We start from the raw sequence: 20,406 nt of genomic DNA on the forward strand, positions 1-20,406 counted from the left end.
GCGTATCCCAACTCACAACCAACTCTTGTTCATCCACTGACCTACATTGGCTCCCAGTTGGACAAGCCTCATTTAAAAATTCTAATTGTTTACATAACCCTCCGTGCCCTAGTATTGGCGGCTATGCTTTCAGCTGCTGAGGACCCAAGCTCTGGAGCTCTGCAGTGAACTTCTGCACTTCAGTTTGCTCCTTTAAGAAGCTTCTTAAACCGACCAATTTGAGCATGTTTTGGATATGTGCACAATATCTCCTTGTGTCTCGGATTTTGTTTGATGATCCTATTGTCAGGCATTTTGAGACATTTCATGATGCTATTATTATTATTTCATTATTCTATATAAATGTGACTTGCAGCTTTTAGTGTCAAATTCTGTTTGACAATCTTCCTATGAAATGCCATGGGATGTCCCACTACGTTAAAGGTGATATGTAAAAGCAACTTGTTACCTCTAACAACTTCTTCCACTCAATTCAACAGATTATGAACCACGCTGATGTTAAATGCGAGGATATCCCAAAACCCAGAAGAGTAACTTGGAAGAACCGGTTCATATTAATGTGTTGTTTTTTTCTGGTATAATATGAGGAACAGTGTACACCCCAGTGAGGTACAGCCATGTCATTGTGTGAACAATTAATAAAGAATATTTATTAACTTAAAAGAAAAACAAACACACAAACAAAAAGGACTATAATACATTATGACTGGTGATGACTATAGACATCATTTTACATTACACCATTCCTTGGTCCCCAAATACTTACACTTGTCTGAACTCTGAGAACCACATCCAATTTGGAATGACCTTATGAGCAAAATGTTTGTGTATATGACTTCTGCTAGATTACTGCAGTACTGATGTTAGCTATCTCTCTTTCTTTCCTTAGTTAGGATTCTAGTTATACTGTCTCTTTCCTTTTGATTTTATTCACCCTGTGGAGTTGGCTTTTGGCAGGTACATGTCCATTTCCTTTTCTTTCCACTTTGTTGTAAGTTTTAAAATGCTGGAATGCAGTTTGGCAGTGCTGTTAAATTTCTTGTGCCTGCTTACCTTCAGCGACAGGTGGACCCAGGTCTCATTGCACATTTCCCCCTCTCAATTTCTAGCCATTCAGATATTAATATGCCTTCCTGCTTTTGCCACCAAAGTGGATAACCTCACATTTTTCCACATACTTCATCCACCAACCATGCATTTGTCCTCTCACTCATCTTGTCCAAATCGAAATGAATCATCTCTGCATGGTCCTCACAGCTCACCCTCCCACCCAGCTTTGCCTCATTTGCAAATTTGGAGATATTACATTTAGTCCCCTCATCTAGCTCACTAATAGACAGTGAATAGCTGGTCCCCCGCCCCCCCCCCCCCCCCGCGGAATTGCAGGGGCCAGCTTTTGCACAGCATGCTCCTGCAAGGAGAGCATCCTTTGATGGCTGGTGTTTTCTTTCGCGCGGTGATGCCGGTTGAGGGATAAACATGGGCTGGGCCACCGAAGATAACTTTCCTTCGAAAAAAATAACAACGGACAGCGGGGTATCCTTTCCCTCCAGCTGGGGGGGGGGTGAAAATTCACAGCTGGAAAGCAGCCACCCAGCCCCTCCGACACTGCAGCGCTCGCTCACGCAGGCGCCTGAGGCGGTCACGTGACACCCCCCCCCCCGTGACCCCGGTGGTAGTTTCCCGTCTGATCCGGATGTTGTTTTCCCCTTTGGCCCGGCGACGGAGCAGAGCGACTGAGAGAGTGAGTGAGGGGAAAGAAGGGAGCCCGGTCGGTCTGTGAGCTATTTGTCGACGATAAGTGGAAGGCCGGCTCGCGGGCTAGGGGGTGACGATTATTCCCGGAGCCCGCCAACAGGCCGGCTCGGCTCCCGGGCTCTTTCCCAGTGAAGGGAGATGGGGGACAGAGTGGGACCGCGGGCTCTGGCTGCAGGCTCACCAGCTCAGCTCCCTCCCTGACATTGCACCAGGTGGTTTAACTCAGTCTTTTTGCCCAGCGCTGCCACAGGATGGTCTCCAGGCACCTTGTTTGCCCATCTCTGTCATTATACACTTGCTGTATCTGCAAGTGTAGAATATACAGAGTGTGAATGGGAATGCACTGACAGATTCACTTCCCCATATGCCTGTCTGGTCTTTCTCCCACCTTCAATAGTGCCGGGCAGGGAAAAGTCCTATTGGAACTAATAGTGCAATCACCTGGACATTGGGGCTAAAGGGATATTGGGAACAGACAGGGAGGTGGATTTGAGACCAAAGAGAGATCATCTTGATCTGATTGAATGGCACAGCGGACTCGAAGGGCTGAATTGCCAACATCACCTAATTCCTATGACAGAGGCTATTTTTTTAATGCCACACCAAGGTGATTGGAGCCACCTCACAAAATGGCCTAGAATAGGTTCTTGGTATCCAGGGGCAACAATGGGAATAAGAAGCCATCCAATAGACAAGAATGGAACCAGCGAGTGCAGACTAAGTTAGACGATGATGTTGTATTAGATGATAAAATCTACATAACGAATGCAGTCTTGACAGTGAAGCATGTTAATATCTGGGAAGAAGGTGTGTACCCGGAGCTGTACATTTTTAGACTGGTGGTGACTTTGTGTAACTTTGGAGCTGGTTTTCCGCTTGCTACTCGCAGAGGCTATAAACCTAATAAAATGAAGTGATTACCACTTGCTCTAAAAGATCATTTAAAATTATTCTTAATGTTTAACTTGGAGGCATCGACAAGAATCTTGAGGGCAGCATGGTAACACAAGTGGATAGCACTGTGGCTTCGCAGCGCCAGGGTCCCAGGTTCGATTCCCCGCTGGGTCATTGTCTGTGCGGAGTCTGCACGTTCACCCGGTGTCTCCGTGGGTTTCCTCCAGGTGCTCCGGTTTCTTCCCACAGTCCAAAGACGTGCAGGTTAGGTGGATTGGCCATGATAAATTGCCCTTAGTGACCAAAAAAGGTTAGGAGGGGTTATTGGGTTATGGGGACAGGGTGGAAGTAAGGGCTTAAGTGGGTCGGTGCAGACTCGATGGGCCGAATGGCCTCCTGTACGTTCTGTGTTGTTCTCCTGATCATTCCAACCTGGAGAAATAACTGTAGCTTTGGGACGGACATGATGAGAAAATTGTGTGTTGCATTTGCATGTGCTGTGTGTTGACTCATAGACACAGAAAATTGTAATACAAGAACCTTAACCATGATGTACAAAAAGAACAAGTTTTTCAGTAATGTTTTTAATGCTGTCTGTAGGCTTTGACATGGTTGATCACATTGTCCTCCTCCATTGCATCACCATCGTTTAACTTAGTCAGTCTGCACTCGCTGGTTCCATTCTTGTCTATCCGATGGCTTCTTATTCTCATTGTTGCCCCATGATACCAAGAACCTATTATAAGCCTCTTCCTATTTCTCGTTGATATGCTTGCTGCTCCTCTGTGACATTGTGTGTAAATAAAAATAAGTCAGGTTCCACATAGAATAGAATAGAATCCCTACAGTGCACAAGGAAGCCATTTAGCCCATCGAGTCTGCAAAAAACACCCTACCTTGGCTCAATGCCCAACCCTATTCCTGCAACCCCACCATGGCAATTTAGCATGGCCAATCCACGTAACCTCCACATCTTTGGAGCGTGGGAGGAAACTGGAGCACCCGGAGGAAACCCACACAGAGATAGTGCAAACTCCACACAGACAGTCACTTGAGGTTGGTATCAAACCTGGGTACCTGGTGCTGTGAGGCAGTAGTGCTAATCGCTGTGCCACTGTGTTAGCTCAAACCAGCACCTGTATGTTGCCACCACCCAGCTCTTCCACACTCCCACTTCCCTCGACCCTCCTCTCTCTCTTAATTCCTCAGTTGTCTGACTGTTGGACATCCAGTACTAGTCGAGTAAAAATGTCTTCTAACTAAATATTGGAAAGATTGTAAATATTGACTTCAGTTCAGCCACCAGCTCCATCTGTGATCACTAATTCCATTCCCCTCCTTGGCGAACTCTCGAAAGCTGAATGAGATGGTTTGCAACATTGGTCTTGTTTGACTGAGATTTCGATCATATGTCTGCACTGTCTCTAAGACAATCTATTTTCAGCTCCATAATTTTGCATGATTCTGTCCGTTCCTCAGCTCATTGATGGCTGAAATCCTCATCCAGGTCGTTGCTACCTCTAGACTTGGCTATTGTAGTGCACGCCTAGCTGACTTCCCATCTTTCACTCTCCATAAACTTTAAAAAAATTGGTTTTGATTTTCCTCCTTTTTCACATTTTCATCCAAATTTACACCCACCAACAGACAATCAACGGTAACAAATACATTGTCAATACCCCGGTCAACAATTCCTTTCTCCCAACCAACCCCCAAACAACCCTCACCATTTTAAAATACAAACATCAAAGAACAGGAATCAGGAATCCACCATTACCCCCATACGTAGTCACCAAAAATCAACCCCCCCCCCCCCCAAAACCAATGTTCGATGTCATCCAATTCTTGAAAGTGCATAATGAACAAATCCATGAATTGCAGAACACTTCCATCCTTCCCCTCAACCCAAACTTCACCTTCTTGAATGTTAAAAACTCCAACAGATCCCCGTGCCATGCCAGGGCACAGGGTGGAGAAACTGACCTCCGCCTCAACAGGATCCACCTTCGGGCGATCAGCGAGGCGAGGGCTAAAACATCTGCCTCCGCACCCGCTTCCAATCCCGGCCGATCCAATACCCCAAATATGGCCTCCGGAGGACCCAGCTCAAGCCTCATGTGTACCACCTTCAAAATTTCCGTGAAGACCTCCCTCCAATATCCCTCCAGCTTTGGAAAGGACCAAAACATATGAATGTGGTTTGCGGCCCCTCCCTCCGCAATGCTCACCAACATCCTCTACCCCCTCAAAGAGTCAGCTCATCCTCACCTTTTGTGAGGTGCGCCCTATACACCATCTTCAGCTGTATCAGCCTTAACCTCGCACACGAAGTTGAGGCATTTACCCTCCGGAGCACCAAACACCACAACCCATCCTCCATGCACTTTCCCAACTCTTCCTCCCACTTTTTCTTAATCACCTCCAGCAGTGCCTTCTCTTCTCCCAGAATCACCCCATAAATCACCGACACCACCCACTTCTCCATTCCCCCTGTCGTCAGCACCTCCTCCAGCAGTCTAGAGGCCTGGGCCACCAGAAAGCTCTGTACCCCTTCTTAGCGAAATCTCAGACCTGCATATACCTAAACATTTCCCCCTTCCCCAACACATATTTCGCCTCCAGCTCCTTCAGTCCCTCAAACCGCCCCCTTGAAACAAATCATTCAGTGCTCTGACTCCCTTCTGCTCCTATCTCCAAAAACTCCCATCCCAATTTCCTGGCTCAAATCTCTTGATTCCCCCGAATCGGCATTTCCCTTGGCCCCGCCCCCACCTTAAAGTGCTGGCGCTACTGCCTCCAGATTTTCAACGTTGCTACTACTACCGGACTCCCTGAGTATATCCCTGGGGCCATCGGGTGCAGCTCTGTTGCCTGCGCCCTCAGCCCTCACCCCCTGCACAGACTCTTCCCCCATTCTCACCCAGTGGGAGTTCCCCCCTCTAACCCAGTTCCTCACTTTCTCCGCATTCGCTGCCCAGTAATAATATAGTAAATTTGGAAGACCTAACTGCCGTCCTCTCTGAAACAGCACCTTCCTAATCCTAGCCACCTTTGAGCCCCCCCCTCCCCCCCCCAATATAAACAAGGTAATCATCTTTTCAACCTCCTTAAAATGCTGTTGGCAGGAAGATCGGTAGGCACTGAAAAATAAACAAAAATGTGGAGTCTGCATGTTCTCCCCGTGTCTGAGTGGGTTTCCTCCGGGTGCTTCGCATTCCTCCCACAGTCCAAAGATGTGTGACTTAGTTGGATTGGCCATGGTAAATTGGCTTAATGTCCAAAAAGGTTAAGTGGGGGTTACGGGGATAGAGTAGATACATGGGCTTGAGAAGGGTGCTCTTTGTAGGGGCCGGTGCAGACTCGATGGGCCGAATAGCCTCCTGCACTGTAAATTTTATTTTAATTGCCTGTACTTGACCTACCAGAGACAGGGAGACCATCCCACCTTGTCAGATCCGCTTTCACCCTCCCCACCAAACTAGTAATCTTTTAACGACGGAGCCCCCCCCAATCCCGTACCACCTACACCCCCAAATATCTAAAATGAATTGCGCCCTGCGGAATGGTAGCCCCCCACCCCTGCCCCCACCCCTGGCTGAGACACCACAAAATATTCACATACATAGAAACATACATAGAATATAGGAGCAGGAGTCGGCCTTTTGGCCCTTTGAGCCTGCTCCGCCATTCATCACGATCATGACTGATCATCCAACTCAATAGACTAGAACATACACTGCAGAAGGAGGCAATTCGGCCCATCGAGTCTGCAGCAACCCACTTAAGCCCTCCCTATCCCCGTAACCCAATAACCCCTCCTAATCGTTTTATTTTTGGTCACTAAGGGCAATTTATCATGGCCAATCCACCTAACCTGCACTTTTTTGGACTGTGCGAGCAAACCGGAGCACCCGGAGGAAACCCACGCAGACCCGGGGAGAACATGCAGACTCTGCACAGATAGTGACCCAGTGGGGAATCAAACCTGAGACCCCGGCGCTGTGAAGCCACAGTGCTATCCACTTGTGCTACCGTGCTGCCAATTCTGCTTTCTCCCATAGCCTTTGACCCCATTCTCCCCAAGTGCTATATCTAGCCGCCTCATGAATATATTCAATGATTTAACATCAACTACTTCCTGTGGTAATGAATTCCGCAGGCTCATCACTCTTTGTGTGAAGAAATGTCTCCTCGTCTCTTTCCTAAATGGTTTACCCTGAATCCTTGGACTGTTCTGGACACACCAATCATTGGTAACATCTTCCCTGCATCTACCCTGTCTAGTCCTGTTAGAATTTTATACGTCTCTATGAGATCCCTCACCCATATTCTTCTGAATTGCAGCGAGAACAATCCCAACCTAGTCAACCTCCTCATATGACATCCTTGGAATCAGTCTTGTAAACCTCCGCTGCACTCCCTCGAGAGCAAGAACATCTTTTCTCGGAGAAGGAGACCAAAACTGCACACAATACTCCAGGTGTGGCCTCACCAAGGCCCTGTATAATTGCAGCAACACATCCCTGCTTCTATACTCAAAACCTCTTGCAATGAAGGCCAACATACCATTAGCCTTCTTTATCGCCTGCTGTACCTGCATGCTCACATTCAGTGACTGGTGCACAAGGACACCCAGTCCCGCTGCACACTTCCCTCTCCCAATTTACAACCATTCAGGTAGTAATCTGCCTTCCTGTTTTTGCTTCCAAAGTGAATAACCTTAGTTATCCAAATTATATTGCATCTGCCATTGATTTGCCCAATCTTTATTTTTATAAATTTAGTTTATATCCCGAAAAAGACCCAAATACCCGAAGCAGCTCCAATTCCCCCCCCCCCTCCCCCATCAACCCAGTCGGGCTCCCCCCCCCCCCCCCCCCCCTCCCCCCACCATCCCTCTCCACACCTTTGAACTCCCAAGCACGAGTAACATTCATGTTATTAGTGCGGACACTCGGCTCCCTATATAGCAGCCTTACCCAATCTACAAATCTTGGCCCAATCCCAAACCACTCCAGAACTGCATTCAAAATACCGCCACTCTATTCGGTCAAATGCCTTCATGCCACAATGACCTCCGTCTCCCTCCTCTCCGCCGGCGCCATAACCACATTAAATACCCTCCTAATGTTCGAAAAGAGCTAACTCCCCTTCACAAACCCTGTCTGATCTTCCCCTATCACCTTCGGGAGCACTCCTCCAACCTCCCCGCCAATACCTTCGCCAACACCTTTGCATCCACGTTCGATTTGGATTTCGTTTATTGTCACGTATACCAAGGTACAGTGAAAAGCATTTTTCTGCGAGTAGCTCAACAGATCATTAAGTCCATGAAAAGAAAATAAAAGAAAATACATAATAGGGCAACACATGGTACACAATGTAACTACATAACACCGGCATCGGGTGAAGCATTCAGGGGTGTAGTGTTAATGAGTTCAGTCCATAAGAGGGACGTTTAGGAGTCTGGTAAGAGCGAGGTAGAAGCTGTTTTTGAGTCTGTTTGTGCGTGTTCTCAGACTTTTGTATCTCCTGCCCGATGGAAGAAGTTGGAAGAGTGAGCAAGCTGGGTGGGAGGGGTCTTTGATTATGCTGCTCACTTTCCCCAGGCAGCGGGAGGTGTAGATGGAGTCAGTGGATGGGAGGCAGGCCTGTGTTATGGACTGGGCTGTATTCACGACTCTCTGAAGTTTCTTACGGTCTTGGGCTGAGCAGTTGCCATACCAGACTGTGATACAGCCAGATAGGATGCTTTCTATGGTCCATCTGTAAAAGTTGGTAAGAGTTAATGTGGACATGCTGAATTTCCTTAGTTCAAAAGTGTTATGGGCCTATATGACCCAAATTCTGTTGGATCCTTATCCTTGAGCAACAGGGAGATCGATGCCTGCTAAACAGTCTGTGGCAACGCCCCCTTCACTACCGCCTCCTCAAACATCCCCACCATCAGTGACGCCAACTTATCTTTGAATTTCTTGTAATACTCCACCGGAAACCCATTTGGCCCTGCTACCTTCCCCGACTGCATCCTCCCAATCACATCTTTTATCTCCTGCTCCGCTATCGCTCCCTCCCAACATGGATCTGTCCCCCACCCCCAACCTCGTGTATTCTAAACCATCCAGGATTTCCTGCATCTCCTGATCCTCTCCAGGTGGCTCTGACCTTTACAATCTCTCATAAAACCCCTCAAACATCCTATTAATCTGATCTGGAGCCACCGCCAACTTCTCTGCCCTATCTCGCACCTGAACAATTTTCCTCGCCACTGCCTCCCTCTGAAGCTGGCCTGCCAACATGAGCACCGCCCTCTCTCCATATTTGTAAACCACTCCCCTTGCCCGCCTCAATTGGCACACCACCTTCCTTGTGGACAGACGGTCAAAACTCGCCTGCAACTCCCTCCTCTTTTCCAACTTCGCTGGATCCCCGTCTTCTGCATAACTCCTGTCTATCTCCGACATCTCAGCTATTACCCCTTGACGCTCCACCCTCTCCTCCTTTTCCACCTTTGCCTTAAACGAGATTACCTTCCCCCTCACCACCGCCTTTAGAGCTTCCCAAACTACCACCTGCGAAACCTCCCCCATACAATTGAACCCAACATATTCCTCAATTACTTCCGTAATCTTATCCCAGAACCCTTGGTCTGCCAAAAGCCCCACATCTAATCTCCACCCCGGACTCTGCACTGCCCCCCTCTCCAACACCATATCCACCCAATGCGACGCATGATCCAAAATCGCAATTGCCGAGTATTCAGACCCCTTATCCCCAGCAAACAGCGCCTTCCCAGCACAAAAAAGTCAAATTTGCAAATAAACCTTATGGACCGAGGAGAAAAAAAGAATACTCCCGCTCCCCTGGGTGCAAAACCTTCCTAGGGGTCCCCCCCCCCCCCCCCCCCCCCCCATTTCCGCCATTAGTCCAGCCAATGCCTTTGTCTCCCCTGACGGGACAAGTGAGCGCGGCTGTGGCATGTCTAATCTTGGCTCCTGCACCAAGTTCCAGTCTTCACCCACTTATCAATTCGTGTGAATCCAAGTCGGGGATGGCCCCACACACCTTCTTCACAAATCCTACATCATCCCAGTTGGGACCATACACACTTACCAGCACCACCAGCCTCCCCTCCAATGCCCCTGTCACTATCACATACCTGCCTCCCAGGTCTGCAACCGCTTTCTCCATCTGGAACCGTACTCTTTTGCTAACCAATACCGCTATCCCTCGAGCCCTGCCATTAAATCCCAAATGAAACACCTGGCTGACTCAGCCCTATCTAAGCCTCACCTGGTCCTTCACCCTCAAGTGAGTCTCCTGCAGCATCGCCACATCAGCCTTCAAACCTTTCAAATGTGCCAGCGCTCTTGATCTCTTGACTGGGCCACCCAACCCCTTCAAGTTCCACGTAACTATCCTAACCGGGGGGGGTCTCACCCCCCTTTCTTCTTATCCACCATCATCGTGAGCCTGACACTTTCCATAACCTTGAGCTCATTCAAAGCTCTGCTGCCTGTGTACACATGGTCATCAAGCTCTGTTCACCGTTCACACCAATACTTGCTGACCTATATTGGCTCTTGGTCAATCAGTGTTTTAATTTTTGAAATTCTTATTCTTGTTTCAAAATCTGTCCATGACCCCCTTCCTATTTCCGTCACCTCCTCCAGCCGTATAAAGCTCCAAGATGGCTTTGCTTCTCCAACTTTTGCTGCTTCCACATGCCCAATTTTAGATGCTTCAGATGCCAAGGCCATAAATTCTGGAATTACCTTGCTATCTTCTTTCAAGCTGCTCCTTAAAATCTACCTCTGACCAAGTTTTTGATCATCTGCCCTAATATATTCTTGTGTCTTGATGTTAAATTTTGTTTGATAATGTCCCTGTGAATTACCTTGATTTACTACATTAAAGGTGGAATACAAATACAACATATTGTAATGACTGTTAAGTCGGTTTACTAAACTAAAGGTTTTGGAAAAGTGCAAACTATTTAATCTGCGCACACAATGGAAGATTAGTCATAGTAAGAGAAATATTGATCTACAATCCAGTTTGCTGTGGGAAATACATCTTTTAATAACTACAGTTGGTGGTTGTCAAACTGACGGTGTTTCTGGTCGATGCATTCAAACAACGGCTAAGAAATTAACATTAATTTGCAGATCACATTCAGTAACCTATGCTGAATAAAATTGTACTTCATTTTATGTACTTTGTGCTAACATAAGTGGAATCTTCAACAATTTCAAAAGCTCTTAATTATATCATCACGCAATGTTATCAAATGACAGAGGTTTAACTATATACGCCGCTTAAATTTGTGATCTCTCTTTATGAAACCCAAAATCTAGGTTTTAAGATATTTCTAAATATGATAATCTTCTGCATCCACTTGCACCCTCCAAAAAGGCCACATCTTGAGTTTAACCACAGAATGTGTGACAGGCAGTTCAATTTTTAAAAACTTATGTACTCAAATTTGTAGAGTCAAATTATTGCTTTTGGTGATCCTATAAGTTCTAAACTATAAATCCTAAATTTTAAGATTGTCACAGCATTTTATGCTGTCCATTCTGTAGTTAGTAAAAACAGTCTGTGATCTCGTGTCAACAAAACTAGACCCTTATAATGCTTTTCAAAAGGAAGTGTAAGGAATAGCTCAGCAAAGAAGGAGAGACTAAGAGGGGTGACCACCAACTTGGCCATAGATTTTATTGAACTATTCAAGACAGAGGAGCTGGAGTGCCAGAGGAGCTTATGAGGGAATTTCGAGGAATAGGACCCAGACAGCGGAAGGCTCAGTGCCACAGGTGAAGCAAAAGGAGGGACATGGACAAAGATTGGGGCAAAGGAACGCCAAGGTTCTCATTGTCCAAGTGCGAAATCACTGTCTCTGATGATTGATTCCAGTAATTTCTACACAATTGATATTAAGCTAATAAGTTACAAATTACCTGACTTTTACTTTCCTCCCTCCCTTAAATAATTGAGTGACTATTTCAATTTTACAATCCAAAGGCAAAATTCCTGAATTTAGAGAGTTTGGAAAATTATGGCCAACTTATCTGCAATTCTCTTGACGGTCCCTTTTACTGCCTAGGCCAAAAATCAAGAGTCCTATAACTTTTCTCCAAAAATCTATTTTTAAAAAACAAAATTTGAATTAAATCCACTAAATTTGACCCCTTGACTTATTTTTAGGTTTCCTTGTACTACTGATATTTAATCCTCTTCCTCCATTGTGAAAATGGATAAAATATATTCATTGAATAAGTCTTCCATATTTTATTATCCATTATAGTTTTTGCTTGTGACCCTTTTTAATGGGACCCCATTCCCCTTTGCCACTCTTATAATATGGTTACTATAAAGTTTGCTGTTAGCCTTGACATCCCTGCCTAGGGTAGCTGTCTGTGTGGCATTTGCACATTGTCCCCGTGTCTGCGTGAGGTTTCCTCAGGGTGCTCCAGTTTCCTTAAGATGTGCAGGTTGGGTGGATTGGCTACGATCAATGCGAGGGGTTACGGGGATAAGGTGGGGGAGTGGGCTTAAATAGAGTGCTCTTTTGGAGGGTTGGTGCAGACTCGAGGATTGAATGGCCTCCTTCTGCACTGTAGGGAGTCTATGGATCCTGTGCAAATTGAAAAAAATCATATTCATGTTTGATACCCCATATTACTTTTATTATTGATCCCGTTGCTTTTTCTAGCTGTCCCTGTCTGTTGGGTTTCCTGTTCGTTTGCATTTGTGTCAGCCGTTTCTTTTCGCTTGATACTGTTTCTTTTAAAAAAAATATTTTTATTGGTATTTACCAGTTTTTCCAGAGTAACAGCTCAAGTACATTTTTCATTTCATTTTTTCATGTAATATTGACAAATAAAATTGTTTCTTATTTACAATGATTTTTACACGAGCCCCCCCTAATCTGCCTCCACCCCCCCCCCCCTAATCTGCCTCCCCCCTCCCCCCTCCAATCCTCTCCTCTCTTCCCCAACCCCCCCCCCCCCCCCCCCCTATTCTCTTCGCTGGAAGGCTGGAAGCTTAGTTCCCCTCAGTGTTGCCATCTGCCCTGGGTGTCACATACTGTGTTGGGGTTTTTAGTTTAACCTCATTTGTTGATCATGATTGCTCAACTGCACAAGTGGAGCCTTTACATTTTTAAAGGTATGTACTGGTTTTGTATCATGCCAGATATGTATTTGAATATTTTCTACTGTTTGAAGGCTTGTCCATTAACAATTCAGTCCAGGTTAATACGGTCAATTTATTTCTCATCTCTGATGCTTGTATTTGTTAAAAATTGTTGAAAATTCAGCTTGAAAGTCTCCCTTGTCCCTGTCAGACCTAAAACTTGCTGGAGGATAAATAGGGTGGTCAGTAGGACTTTAAACTTCTGAGTTGGGGGGAAGGGAAAGCGACAGGGAGCATGGAGTTAAATGGCAAGATACGCAGGAGGATAACATGTAGGCAGGTGGATTTAAGCTTGAGGCAGACTAGGAATTCAACAAAAAGGAAGGATAACTTTGGACATCTTAGGACTTCCAATATCTGTAATGATAAGAAAGTTAGCATTAAGGCACTTTACCTGAATGCTCGTAGCATTTGTAACAAAGTAGACGAACTAATGGCACAGATCATCGTGAATGATTATGATGTGGTAGGCATCACAGAGACATGGCTGCAGGGGGTTCAGGACTGGCAGTTAAACATCCAAGGATATACAACCTATCGAAAAGACAGGGAGGTGGGCCGAGGGGGTGGGGTTGCCTTGTTAGCTAAGAACAAAATTAAATCTATGGCACTAAATGACATAGGGTCGGATGATGTGGAGTCTGTGTGGGTAGAATTGAGGAACCACAAAGGCAAAAAAAACATAATGGGAGTTATGTACAGACCTCCTAACAGTGGTCAGGACCAGGGGCGCAACATGTACCGGGAAATAGAAAAGGCATGTCAGAAAGGCAAGGTCACGGTGATCATGGGGGACTTCAATATGCAGGTGGATTGGGTAAATAACGTAGCCAGTGGATCCAAAGAAAAGGAATTCATGGAATGCTTACAAGATGGCTTTTTGGAACAGCTTGTCATGGAGCCCACAAGGGAGCAGGCTATTCTGGACCTAGTGCTATGTAATGAACCAGACTTTATAAAAGATCTTAAAGCAAGGGAACACTTAGGAAGCAGCGATCATAATATGGTTGAGTTCAGTCTGCAGTTTGAAAGAGAGAAGGCAAAATCGGATGTAATGGTGTTACAGTTAAATAAAGGTAATTACGAGGGCATGAGAGAGGAACTGGCGAAAATCGACTGGAAGCAGACCCTAGTGGGGAAGACAGTAGAGCAAAAATGGCAGGAGTTTCTATGCATAATTGAGGACACTGTACAGAGGTTCATCCCCAAGAAAAGAAAGATTATCCGGGGAGGGATTAGACAGCCATGGCTGACAAAGGAGGTCAGGAAATGTATCAAAGAAAAAGAGAGATCCTATAAAGTGGCCAAAAGCACTGGGAAATCAGAAGATTGGGAAGGCTACAAAAACAAACAGAGGTTAACAAAGAGACAAATAAGGAAGGAGAGGATCAAATATGAAGGCAGGCTAGCCAGTAATATAAGAAATGATAGTAAAAGTTTCTTTCAATACATAAGAAACAAACGACAGGCCAAAGTAGACATTGGGCCAATTCAAACTGATTCCCGAAGGCTAGTGATGGGAGACGAGGAAATGGCTGGAGAACTTAATAAGTACTTTGCGTCTGTCTTCACAGTGGAAGACATGAGTAATATCCCAAAAATTATAGAGGGTCAGGGGGCTGAGTTGAGTATGGTTGCCATTACAAAAGAGATGGTGCTAAAAAAGCTAAAAGGTCTTAAAATTGACAAATCTCCTGGCCCCGATGGGCTACACCCTAGAGTTCTGAGAGAGGTGGCTGAAGAAATAGCGGAAGCGTTGGTTGAGATCTTTCAAAAATCACTGGAGTCAGGGAAAGTCCCGGACGATTGGAAGATCGCAGTTGTAACCCCCTTGTTCAAGAAAGGATCAAGACAAAAGATGGAAAATTATAGGCCAATTAGCCTAACCTCGGTTGTTTGTAAAATTCTAGAATCGATCGTTAAGGATGAGATTTCTAAATTCTTGGAAGAGCAGGGTTGGATTAGAACAAGTCAACATGGATTTAGTAAGGGGAGGTCGTGCCTGACGAACCTGTTAGAATTCTTTGAGGAGGTGACAAGTAGGTTAGACCAGGGAAACCCAGTGGATGTGGTCTATCTGGATTTCCAAAAGGCCTTTGATAAGGTGCCACACAGGAGGCTGCTGAGTAAGGTGAGGGCCCATGGTGTTCGAGGTGAGCTACTGGCATGGGTTGAGGATTGGCTGTCTGACAGAAGGCAGAGAGTTGGGATAAAAGGTTCTTTTTCGGAATGGCAGCCGGTGACCAGCGGTGTCCCACAGGGTTCAGTGTTGGGGCCGCAGCTGTTCACCATATATATTAATGATCTGGATGAAGGGACTGGGGGCATTCTAGCAAAGTTTGCCGATGATACGAAGTTAGGTGGTCAGGCAGGTAGTGCTGAGGAAGTGGGGAAGCTGCAGAAGGATCTAGACAGTTTGGGAGAGTGGTGCAGGAAATGGCTGATGCAATTCAACGTGAGAAAATGTGAGGTCTTGCACTTTGGAAAAAAGAATCCAAGCATAGACTACTTTCTAAACGGTGAGAAAATTCATAATGCCAAAGTACAAAGGGATCTGGGAGTGCTAGTCGAGGATTCCCTAAAGGTAAACATGCAGGTTGAATCTGTGATTAAGAAAGCGAATGCAATGTTGTCATTTATCTCAAGAGGGTTGGAATATAAAAGCAGCGATGTGCTACTGAGCCTTTATAAGGCTCTGGTTAGGCCCCATTTGGAGTACTGTGTCCAGTTTTGGGCCCCACATCTCAGGAAGGACATACTGGCACTGGAGCGTGTCCAGCGGAGATTCACACGGATGATCCCTGGAATGGCGGGTCTAACATATGATGAACGGCTGAGGATCCTGGGATTGTATTCATTGGAGTTTAGAAGGTTAAGGGGAGATCTAATAGAAACTTACAAGATAATACATGGCTTAGAAAGGGTGGACGCAAAGAAACTGTTTCCGTTAGGCGAGGAGACGAGGACCCGTGGGCACAGCCTTAGAATTAGAGGGGGTAAATTCAGAACAGAAATGCGGAGACATTTCTTCAGCCAGAGAGTGGTGGGCCTGTGGAATTCATTGCCGCGGAGTGCAGTGGAGGCCGGGACGCTAAATGGCTTCAAGGCAGAGATAGATAAATTCTTGATGTCGCGAGGAATTAAGGGCTACGGGGAGAATGCTGGTAGGTGGAGTTGAAATGCCCATCAGCCATGATTGAATGGCGGAGTGGACTCGATGGGCCGAATGGCCTTACTTCCACTCCTATGTCTTCTGTCTTATGGTCTTATGATACAAGTTGTTTCCTTAATGTCCGATTGTGAAACAAGTTTGGTTTGTTACTCATCACTAAGTTGAGAGGAGCCTGAGTTGAGAGGCTTATGAGGAGAGACTAAGTAGACTGGGACTACACTCATTGGAATTTCGAAGAATGAGAGGGGTTCTTAGAGAAACATAAAATCATGAAGGGAATAAATAGGATAGAAGCAGGGAGGTTGCTTCCACTGGCAGGTGAAACTAGAACTAGGGCATAGCCTCAAAATAAGGGGGAGCAGATTTAGGACTAAGTTGAGGAGGAACTTCTTCATCCAAAGGGTCGTGAATCTGTGGAATTCCCTGCCCAGTGGAGCAGTTGAGGATACCTTGTTAAATGTTTTTCAGGGAAAGATAGAGTTTTGAACAGTAAGGGAATTAAGGGTGATGGTGAGCGGATGGGTAAGAGGAGCTGAGTCTACAAAAAGATTAGCCACAATCTTATTGAATGGCAGAGCAGGCTCGAGGGTCCAGATGGCCCACTCCTGCTCCTGGTTCTTAGTTTCTTGCGTTCCTAATTGAGATATGACCTCTTCCCTTGTTGGTTCTAAATTGTTTTAGAAAACTGACCCATGTACATTCTATAAATTCATTGCCTTGACAGCTTGAGTTATTCTGCCACTCCCAGTCAATGTGAAAAGTGAAAACTAAAATCTCCCACCATAAATACCTTATTTTTTGTTGTATGTTTCCCTGATCTCACATGCATACATTGCTTGCCCACCCCCCACTCCCCCATCTCTACCCATCTAAATCATTATTATCAGGATATCTGTAGACAAGCCTTTTATCATTTGCTATTCCTTCACTTTATTGTATTTTCACTGCCACTTCACCCCTACTGAAAGACCTGCTTTATGCTGTGGTAATTGTCCTTTATCAATATTGTTATTTTTTTTCTCACTTGCTCTTTTTTCAAAAGATAATATGGCCTGGAATGTTTACTACCCATTCATGGTCAGGTTGTAGCTGGCTGTCAGTATTGCCTAATATATCAACCCCTTTATGCTGAATTTGTGCTTCTATCCAGTTTTCTATAATCTCAATATACTACTCCCAATCCCATGTCCTATAATTTCATACGATAATCTCTTGGGTGGGACTTTGTCAAAACCCTTCTGAAAGTCCAAGTAAACCACATCCACTGGCTCCCCTTCATGCACTCTACTAATTACATTCTTAAAAAATTCCATTAGATTTGTCAAGCGTGATTTCCCTTTGGTAAGGGAAAGGTCATGTGGACTTGAAACATTAACCGTTTCTCTTGCCATAGATGCTGCTCAACCTGCTGAGCTTATCCAGCATTTTCTGTTTTTTTTTTCTTTAACTGGATGACCTATATCCAGAAGACTTAATTTTTCCTGACAGTTTATCATGAAAAAACAAATATTCTGCACGTTACCCAGAAGAGAAGACTTGGTCCATAGCACATTTTACAACCTCAGCATTTTACCAAAGCATTTTACGGCCAGTGACATTTTCTGTATGTTTGAAATCAGTGTTATAATGAGGAAAAGTTTTTGTGTATAATTTGTGCCTATGAGTTTTATGATATTTATGACAAGTTTAGCACATAAGCCATAAAATCTGATCTTTGCAATGTCCATTTTTTCCCCACCCTCCTCTTTTCTCACTGTCTTGCTGCTAACCTTTAGTAGGGAAGTGAGCAGTGGGTGGATGTAGTGACCTGGGCAGTATCAATTCCATTCTAGAATTGACGAACAAGAGCCAAACCTCTTGATTCTGTACTTTATGCCTCGGATGGAGCAGGCAGCTTCCTCATAATACTCCCAACTCGTGGACTGAGCAAGAACTTCCAAAACTTTGGTCAGTAAGGCTCTGTGGTTGAGGAAAAGATTCCATCTGATGATGTGAATGAGACCCACCAGGATTACCTGACAATCTAGTTACCTCAAAACCTATATAGTTGAAGGGTGAGCATCATTTCCATCTTTAGGTTAAGAAAATGCCTGCTGTTTCTTTTTATATTTTATAGTCGCTGTGAGAATTCTTTGTTGAGCTTTTGGTTTCCAGGTCTATGACCTCTGCTTACAATTTTAAAAACATTCTTAATAATAATCAGGACCATCTGGTCTATTTAGAAACATGATTAGCACAGATGTTAGCTTTTAGCCCAATGTGGAACTGTACTGAACTTGTCATATTGGACCCACGATATATTTATATTTAGAATGATCAGATTATCTTTTGCTGTTTTTTTAACCTTTGGGAAATATTAGATTGTCAAGTGTACGCACACTTCACTTACGGTTGCCGGAGTTTCTCAGAAGGTGACTGATTTGTAAGCTAGTCAGATTCAATTTTGGGTCGTCAAGTTAAATACCTTGTATGCGTCACTTACACAACTTGTGTGGTCTTCTAACACCATGAAGTCAGTTATTCTTATGGCTGTACCATTGAAGTTAGACCTGTTTTTGCACCTCTCCCTTCCCCATAGCAGTTTTAATTCCATATTAATCTTTCCCTTGCTTTTTCAAATAGATTATTGAAGACTCAAAAATGTGACTTTATGGTCACCCACAGAACTAATTAAGAGATGTATGTTTTATAGCTTGATTTGATTCAAAAACAAATTTGCTTCATGGGAACAAAAATTACTTCTGCAATTTACTAAGTCTGTAATTTGCTCAGGTATTGAGTCTAAAGTTTACTTTTGAATCAAATTTTACAATTTTCTGCAGACATTTCTAATTCACAACAAACTATCCGTGAGTTTTGGCATGTAACAGCTGAACATGTTTAACTTTATTTTTATAATGTGTTTTGGGAAGTGGTGAGGGGACCTCTGTTTAGAGGTAAAAGATTTTTCTTTAATCAGAGTATATTATAGTACTATGTGATGGTGATAAAACCTGCTAAATTGAATGATAAAAGCTTGTGAACATTTTTCATGGTTTCAAGATCTATGATATAAAATCGGAATCTTCATAACCCCAATATATGCAAGCCCAGAACAGGTGAAATAAGAATGATAGAATCTCACACAGTGCATGATGACAGAAAAGCAAAATTTTCGATTATCTTTAACCTGAAAGATAGTGACGGTTAGCTTGCTTTTGCTCAATACAGAAAAAATACTACTTTATGCTTGATTTTAAGTTTTGAATGTGGGATTCTTTTGAAAGTGTTTTCACTTCCTGAAAATGATACTGAGAGATGTAGGAATGTTGAATGCTAGTCATTCAAATGCTTCACAGTAAGGGTACGTACCCTGCCAGGACATAGCATTTTTACATGATTTGACAATTGTCAAAATACTCTCTGCTGGGAGAATCATGCATCCTTTATAATTTGTCATTATTTATTATTGATGCCTGTCTCTCTGATGAAGTTCAGTGAGGGATTGGACTCCGGTTAGTAGTGTGCTTTTAGTCCCAGAGCTCGAAGATGGTGGGCACAAGCTTCAGCATGCAGTCCAGGCTGATGCTTCAGTGCAGTGCTGTGGTGTCGGAATTGACGTCCAGGGCATGAGTTCAGATCTCATGATCGCAGTTTGAGAAATTGAAATTGATCTTTTAGGAAAGGAAATCTGCATTTTTGTTGTGTTTGACCTCTATATGTCACTCCAGACTAACATGAATTTCCCTTTGAACTTATCTAGTGAGCTATTCAAAAGTGCTAGAAAGGTAAAAAATATATACCTGCACAGCTTGCCTGGCTGCAACCGAGCAATGGACAGGCCAGATGCATTAATGCAAAAGCAAAAGATTACAGATACTGGATGTCTCCAATAAAAAGAGGAAATGCTCAACGGATCTGACAACTTTTGTTTCATTCTTCACAGATGCAATCATTTCAGGTGTTTGACAATAGCTCACCGACCTGGAGAGTTTCTCTCTCCACAGGTACTGCCAGAGGTGTTGAGCATTTCCAGCATAATCTGTTTTTATTTTTGGTCAAATGCACACTTTGCCCAGTTAGCCCTGCAAAGTCCTCCTTGTTGACATCTGGGAACGAATGCAAAGCTATTCCATAGATAAGTCAAGCTGTAGCCTGACATAGACTTACCAGAGAACCAGAGAATCCCTGCAGAAGGAGGGCATTCGGCCCATCGAGTTTGCATCGAACCTCTGAAAGTGCACCCTACCTAGCTCTACTCCCTTGCTCTATCCCGTAACCCCAACTAACCTGCACATCCCTTGACACTAAGGGACAATTTTATCACGGCCAATCCACCTAACCTGCACCTCTTTTGACTGTGGAGGAAACCAGAGCAACCGGAGAAACCATGCAGACACCGGGGG

The 20,406-nt window shown here is 44.6% G+C and overlaps 1 protein-coding gene across 2 annotated transcripts in view; it reads left to right on the plus strand.

Moving 5' to 3' along the window:
- The first annotated feature begins 1,646 nt into the window (after positions 1–1,646).
- The window catches only part of exoc2 (exocyst complex component 2), a 273,825-nt gene continuing 255,065 nt past the window's right edge, over positions 1,647–20,406 (plus strand). For both annotated transcript variants that reach the window (XM_038796745.1, XM_038796746.1), the window contains exon 1: positions 1,647–1,744. The gene's annotated coding sequence lies outside the window, so the exon portion shown is untranslated. The remainder of the gene's footprint in view (positions 1,745–20,406) is intronic.

The sequence above is a fragment of the Scyliorhinus canicula genome, chromosome 5, assembly GCF_902713615.1.
Source record: "Scyliorhinus canicula chromosome 5, sScyCan1.1, whole genome shotgun sequence".
Taxonomy (NCBI): domain Eukaryota; kingdom Metazoa; phylum Chordata; class Chondrichthyes; order Carcharhiniformes; family Scyliorhinidae; genus Scyliorhinus; species Scyliorhinus canicula.